Source organism: Typopeltis vanoorti, chromosome 24 (assembly GCF_054136105.1).
Source record: "Typopeltis vanoorti isolate ZY-2024b chromosome 24, IOZ_Tvanoo_1.0, whole genome shotgun sequence".
NCBI lineage: Eukaryota > Metazoa > Arthropoda > Arachnida > Uropygi > Thelyphonidae > Typopeltis > Typopeltis vanoorti.
In genome coordinates, this window is record NC_143572.1 from 5311050 (window position 1) to 5318864 (window position 7815).

Sequence of the window (7815 nt, forward strand, 5' to 3'; positions counted from 1 at the left end):
GGCAAATTAAAATATAATATTCTTGTGTAAACGTGTCTATATGTTATAATCTTAATGTCACAAGTTTCTCTAAAGAATCAAATGATAACCCCTTATTCTAATCTTACTAATATCTACAGCATAAGCAATCTTTATGTGTCTTTAACCATCTTTGCAATACTCCACTCTGAATTTTGACAACTTTTCTTCTGGTGCAAAGTCTCAATAATATAAAACAAAGCCTATAATGCAATCACCTCCATCTAAAGCACAAAATATAATACAAAATTAAACTTCACAACATTAAGTTTAATGTTATATTATATAATATAATATAATATATAATATAACATTAAACTTAATGTTGTGAAGTTTTAGGTTTTGTAATCACCTCCATTCTTTCTATTCATAACACTGGTTGGGAGCAGCAGTTGGACATACGATATTTTATCTTAAGGCATTAGTAAGGTGGGAAAAAGTAACGAAAGTGGTAAGGTGGGTCCCACACTACACTTGCTTGCGTGCAACAACCTGTCATCTATGGCGTCAAGTAGCAGGTTACGGGAGGGGAAGCTATACTGAGGCATGACTTACTGCCAAACCTTAAAAAGTTAGTCAATTTAAAACATTTGGGATTTGAGACACCCCACCTTACTAATGTGGGTTAAAGATATCAGGGTCATTTAAAACTACTATTCCCAACTTTGTGTCATCAGTAAAAAAAAAGAAAAAGCATTCCACTCACTAACTTTGTGCTGCTCAGATCTATTCCTCCTTAGGGTAGCACTTTAATATTTACCAGATCACTATCCCCATCACTGGGCCTGGTTGGCTGAGTGGTTAGCGTATCTGCTCTCCAGCCAAGAGGCTGCAGTTCGAATCCCGCCAAGGGCATGGCGTGATTCGGGGGGGGTCAATTCATCACCAGCCATTATTTATTCCAATGCTACTCCAATTTATACCATAATCCATATTCTGTTGAAGCTCGTTTCAAATCCCAATATGGTGACCAGCTGTCCCGTGTGAATAGATTGCTAAAGCACGACCTTCCTTAACGAATATACCCCCCCACCCCTCGGGATCTGGAAACTCAAAATACACTGGTCGGAAGGGCTCGAATCCCGTTTAATGTGCAAAGAATGCTTCTGGGGATTTTTATCTTAAGGTGAATTAGCCGCTCTCATATGGGGATGGTTGTTTATTCTTCCCAGAAACGGCCTTTTCATTCCGCAAAAAGGGTCAACTAGAAAGTACACACGCAATTAACATTACGAAACAAGTTGGTCTCTTATTTTAATTGCTTCGGCGATGATTCCAATAACCGTATCAAACATTTTCCAGCATGCATTAAAAAAGATATCTAGAATATGCTTTTCGAGTAGGCACAACTGCAGCGCGTTGTCGTTTTCTTTAAAGACGGTTTAAAGAATTACATACCAACAAATTTGCTTTAGAACATAAACAATCACAAGTAATCATAAATGACAGCACAACGCTCGTAAACCCCAGCTGAAGATTTATCTGATTAGCACTTTGACAAAACGTGAATGTTATCGTCCACCGCAACCTCCACGATACTGCAAAGAAGTGCGATACGACCTTGGATTGACCACGGAGGTCACAATATATTCATACGTTCATACGGAATATTTTAAAAAAATAATACGAAACTCCACCCAGTTCTGATGAAGACAAGAAATTCAAAGTCCATCTGGCGGTTGGAATTTTTTCTGCGCATTTATTATTATATTTTTTAAAGCCTAAATATAAGTTGCCAATGAAATGCAAAATTTTCGGCGAAAAGGTTTCTTTGCTCTGAAAGGCAAAGTTTAAGGATTTTCGATCAGAAGGATCCTTTTTCTAAACTAAGTGTACTATATACTGTACATGAGAAAGCCGGCACTTATTTGTTTTCTGATGTTAATATTCTCTTTGCAGCATTATAGACAATAGTTTCACCTTCTACACCATTTTATTTCCTAAAGGGGTAGGCAGTATTCCTTAATTCTAACCCTTTTGGAACCTTCATCATCGCCAGAAGATTAATGTATATTCTACTGCCATGAACTAAGGAAAGCGTCACAAGTATATGGCGGACAACTGCCGCCACTCGTGATCCCATTTGGTTTTATCGAATAAATGATATATGATTTCTGCAGTCAGTTTCTCTGTGTTGTAGAATCAAAAATTCTTACCTGTGCCAAATACCACAAAATATAAAGTACATATCAAATATTCTGAAATAATCACCATTACTTCTAAAACAAAAAAAAAAACAAAAAAAAAGCTAACGCTTTTTTATTTCCGTATTACGGGAGTAGGCGAGGCCATTTAGCCCTATCTAACTTTTGGAGACTGAGTGGGCAGTTCAGTCTCCACTGGTACCCAATCAGAGATAGATGGCCCAAGGCTATCACTAATTAAGCGGTACGCAGTGAAGAGAGACGGCTCAAATGTGCCGCCATCTCGTGGTCCCTAACCCTAACACAATATATTTAATGTCTGAAAATAATGTGGGTTCTACGGTCGATTTTCTTGAGTTTACAGGACGAAAAACCCGAGTTTTCCGGGGTTTTCGTCCCGTTTTCCTGGAGGAAAAACCCGCTTGCCCGTGCCAGAGATCGACTAACTCGGGAACCGGTCGAAAAAAGGCTTAGAAAAATTTCCTCTAGTTGCCGACTAGACTCGAAACCAAGTCTTCCTTCGTGCGGCAAAGCGCCGTGGTGTTCAAATGCCCACATCTACTGAGCTACACAGGCTCAAAACAAAGCAAAATATAATTTTAAAAAACTTCTGCTTTATTTATTTATTTATTTATTTTATTTATTCTTATGGCAAAAGGAATACAAAACAGCTACAGATCAATGGCTAGTCTGGAAAGCCAATCCAAGGCCTCATCTGTCACCTTCTGGATTGGGCCACCACAGTGAAATTGGCACCTTGGGCTGAGCCAAGGAGAACAATCACAATAGGGGTAGCCTAACAGTCTCCATTTATGTAGTAGGCAACCACATCTGCTATGGTGAGTTCTGATCCTGTTGATAGATGACCAAATCTTCCTAGGAAGGGCAAAGCCAGGCTGCAGAGCACAGGGATCTTCTACCAGGAAGCCCTTTGTTGGAAGATTGTTGGACCAGTGTTCTCTCCACATGTCAGGTGTTGATGGCAGGGCAGCTGAAGAGAGTTCGTCCATGGACCAGAAAGGCTTTCTAATTAAAGTGTTGATGGTAAGGAAATTACTGAAGCTAATCAAATAGTTGAGTTGCTTAGTGATCATTTCGCAAAAGTGTACCATCTTCGTAGTGATAGTGCAGTGTCAGATGTGCCATTGACAGATGAGAGTATAGAAATAGATGAAATTGAGGTGCTTAATATATTAAAGAACCTTAATGCTAACACTGCCATTGGGTTAGATGGCATATCGGCCCATGTGTTACGAGAATGTGCAAGAGAATTAGCAACTCCTCTAACCAGGATGTTTAATTTAAGCCTCAGTTCTGGTAAAGTGCCAATAGAGTGGAAAGAGGGGAAAATAGTTCCATTGCACAAGGGAGGCTCTAAGACTGATGTTGCAAATTATAGACCAATCAATATATCTGGAGTGGTGGTTAAGATTTTGGAGAAATTAGTTAAAATTAGAATTCAGGACTGGGTGGACAGCAATATGATACTTTATAAGGGGCAACATGGTTTTGTGAAAGGTAGGTCTTGCCTAAGTAATTTGCTTACGTTCTATAATAAAGTAACAGTGGAGTTGGATAAAGGAAATCCTTACTCAGTGATACTGCTTGACTTTGCAAAGGCTTTTGACAGGATTCCACATGGAACTCTGTTACATAAATTAGAGCAAATGGGTTTGGATCCGAAGATGGTGATTTGGATTAAAGGATGGCTGGCGGACAGATATCAAAGAGTGGTTTACGGAGGAGCTGAGTCCAGGAAAAGGCAAGTGACTAGTGGTGTACCTCAGGGCTCAGTTCTTGGTCCTCTATTGTTTAATTTGTACATCAATGATATTGGAAATACCTTGAATGGAAATATCCCCTTGTTTGCTGATGATGCAAAATTGGGAAGAGCGATAATCAATTCAAATGATGTGGATATTTTACAGGATGACTTAAATAGGCTGACGCTATGGACTGAGGTAAATGGCTGTCAGTTCAACGTGGCTAAGTGTAAGGTGATGCACTTCGGGAGGATGAAATCGCATGCTGTTTACTATATTAACGGAACTGAACTGCAGGAAGTTGATGAGATAAGAGACTTGGGAGTTATTGTGGACAGAGAACTTAAGTTTAAAGGGCATATTGCTAAGATTGCCAAAACATCACATCAAATTACATGGTTGTTGAGGAACACACTAACAAGCAGGGATAGGGAAGTTATTATTCCACTCTATAAGGCATTAATAAGGCCGCATTTGGACTATTGTGCACAGATCTGGTCGCCAGGATTTCTTGGTGATGCGGAAGTGGTAGAAAGGATTCAGAGGAGGGTTACAAAGATTGTTGCAGGTCTGTGGGATGTTCCCTATGAGGATAGATTGATGATCTGTGGGCCCCAAAAACTAGCTGATAGACGTAGGAGAGGAGATATGATAGAGGTATTTAAATTGTTAAAGGGATTTTACAGGATTGATACTGATGATATTCTTAAGACCAATGCAGGATGTGAGAGAACGAGAGGTCATCCCTGGAGATTGTGTAAGAGTGTGGTTAACAAGGGTGTTAGGACTAGATTTTTTACTTGGAGGGTTGTGAATGGGTGGAATGCTTTGCCAGAACTGGTTGTGAATGCTTCAACTGTGAATGAATTTAAGGAGAGGTATGACAGGTATTGTGTAAATAATGGTTAGTGTGTCAATGTCGGGTCTCCCGCGATGAGTCTTTTGACTCCATGGAGACACCGTTAAAATAATAATAATAATAATAATAATTAAGTTACAACCAAGTTTTATGATGATGTTATTGACCAGTTCATAAAGAAGAACCGAAGGGTAGAATTTGTATTCAAGTAGGTCAACTAAATTAAAAAACATAGAATATCATTTGTAAAATAAATGTTGTATTTGTTGTAAATGTTGTATACAAGGAGATAGGTCAACTAAATTAAAAAACATAGAATATCATTTGTAAAATAAATATTGTATTTGTATGATTAAATGTACATAAATTTCTAAATATATCATTTTTAATGGTTAGTAATTCATTATTCCATTAATTGGACTTCAATCACACCTCTCACTCCCTGAATGATAACAAGCGTGAATTCCAAGACCAGCATTCGACCGTGACACCGAGCCCCTTACTCTTTAACATCTAAGCAAGAGACCATTGTAAAGGAATCTGGGCCTGCAATTTTTTCCACCAATACAGACCCGGATCTTTCTGTTGGAGAGAATCGATTCAAAAAGCTGGAAAGTTTTTTGCACCTTATAATATTTCTTAGCTTTAGGAGAAGGGTCCCAGATTCGGACTGTGTCATAAGCTGATGTTAGGTCAATGAAAGTGGCTCTGGATTTAAGTTTTTCCTGGAAGTCTGCTTCAATCTGTGTTGTCAGGGACAGGACCTGGTCACAGAAACTTCTTCCTGGCTTGAAGCCAGCTTGTTCAGTCGGTAGTGCTCTTTCGATGAGTGGTGAAATTCTTTAAAGGAAAATTCTTTCAAAGAACTTAAAGGTGGTGCAAAGCAAGGAGATAGGTCATAGATTTTTGACATCATTTGGATCTTTCCCTGGTTTGGACATGGCAATTATTTTGGCTTTCAGCCACAGATTTGGTAGTTTTCTAGTCGTTATAATTTCTGAGAAAAAGGCGGCCAGCCATGTTTGGCCTTTTTGACCAAGATGTTTTAGAAATTCAGAGAGGATATCATCCACTCCTGCAGCCTTGCCATTCTTGATGAGTTTTAAGGCTACCTGTATTCTTCCCGAGATACTGAGTGGAAACGTTCAGGAAGCTCGGGGCCCATCTTCAGGATTTGTCTGATGGAAGATTGCACAGTTATTTTCCTGATAGAGCCTGGACATATCTTGGAAGTATTCAATAAAATGATTAGCCATTTGATCAGGAGTTATTTCTGTTGTTTTGTGCGTTGTTGGTTCTTCTCCAACCTAATTTTCTCAGAAGAGACCAGTTTTTCCAGCTAGATGTGGTGAAATCGAGTTAATGGATGGATGAGAAACTGAAGAACCTTTAGCAACAGGCGGGTATTCAGTCTCTTCATATTTGGCTAAAAGTTCCTCAGTTTCGCTACTCCAGCACGGGTTGTATTGTTTTCTGTAGTCTCTAGGAATAGAGGCTTTGGCTGCAGTTTTGATTAGTTGAACAAATCTTGGATAGCAATTAGGAGTGGGTTGAATTGCTCTGATGGTTTGCTCGATTTGTTTCTCAAATTCATTCCAGTTGGACCTGCAAAGGTTCCATCAAGCGATTGGTGTTGAGCTGATGAGTGGGATTAATGTGCCTGTCGCTATTAGCGTAGAAAAATGCTGACTATTAGGATGTTCTATTAGGATTATTAGGATTATCTGTTGAGGATGTTCTGCTTTTTGGCAGAGGATTGCCTTCAGAGTCTTTAGAAACTATGTACAGATCCAGGGTATAGGTTCGTTCCATCTGGCTGAGTGGAGAGTGCCTTCCTGCTTGGCATCGTAATTCAAATATAGGTTATACGTATCCATCCAATTAACTAGATTATTACTGTTCCTCTTGTTAGAGGAATAGACCCACATGATGTGATGAGAGCTGAAGTCACCAACATAGATAACAGGGTGAGGTAGTGGCCGATCCATCTGTTCAGACCAGGTTTGTGATGGTGGTTTGTAGACATTGTAGATGTGGTATTTTGAATTTTAATACCTATGGAGTATTCTGCATCAGGTACACATTGGGTTATGTCCTTGAGGCCAGGCCGTGCTTGGGATGGCAGTTATAAGCCACGAGAATTAGGTCTGTGATCTTTAGTTTCTTGAGAGCTGTGTCAGGCACATGGATTTCCTAGAGAGAGCCAGGACGTCGATTGCTTTGTCTCTGGCTATTTTGCCAATGACTTCGACTTTCGATTTCGATGGTCCTTCTGTGTTTAAGGAACATATCTTGAGAGAGTGTTGTTTAGGGGACTCTAATTTATTTTTCGAAGCTTGTCCTTCACCCAAACAAGCAACGCGATCCTTGGTATTCCGGGCGACGATCGAGCCGGCAAGGAACTTTTTAAGTTTTGTATTTATCATAGTTTCTGCATATGGTCCAGGAGGCTTGGTACCTTTGGACGCCTTGTTTGAGATATTAGCTTCATGTTACTTGTGATTCATCTCTTTGGCTTCTTTTGTCTGAAGTACCAGCAATGTACCACAGGGATTGTGGTATATTGGGCGTGTACAGCAGGGTTTTTTCCGCCAATTTATCTGGGATTGTTTATCCAACAAACATTCAAACCTGCTCCGTGAACATACAGGCTACGGTCATAAGATATAGTGTAGCAAGGAAGGCAACGGGAAACCACCTTGCTTTTAGTCATTTCCCTAGATGGTGGCATGTATATTGCTGATCCTAAACAACCAAAAGACTATAACCACAACAAATATAAATTATCCTTCTGATACCCTTTCCATTTCCCAAAAGGAGTAGAAGGATTTGTAGTCCCACATCACTTTATGTGAACGTAAGCATTTCGGTTCTATTTTTCCCCATTCACGGATTACTGGGTTGGGTGTAGTTAAAAGGATGTTCTTCGCAAAGACGGCGAGAATAGAGCAGATATCCGCTGCCATCTTGTACCTGATCATAAGTAATATAACTGCATGTCTATTCAAGATTCCACAGTCAACGATTTTTC

General features: G+C 39.6%; 1 protein-coding gene across 1 annotated transcript in view; it reads right to left on the bottom strand.

Moving 5' to 3' along the window:
• The window catches only part of LOC150092903 (pyruvate kinase PKM-like), a 151274-nt gene extending 149631 nt beyond the window's left edge, over positions 1-1643 (bottom strand). The window contains exon 1 of the mRNA XM_090413392.1: positions 1417-1643. The gene's annotated coding sequence lies outside the window, so the exon portion shown is untranslated. The remainder of the gene's footprint in view (positions 1-1416) is intronic.
• Between the last annotated feature and the right edge of the window lie 6172 nt (positions 1644-7815).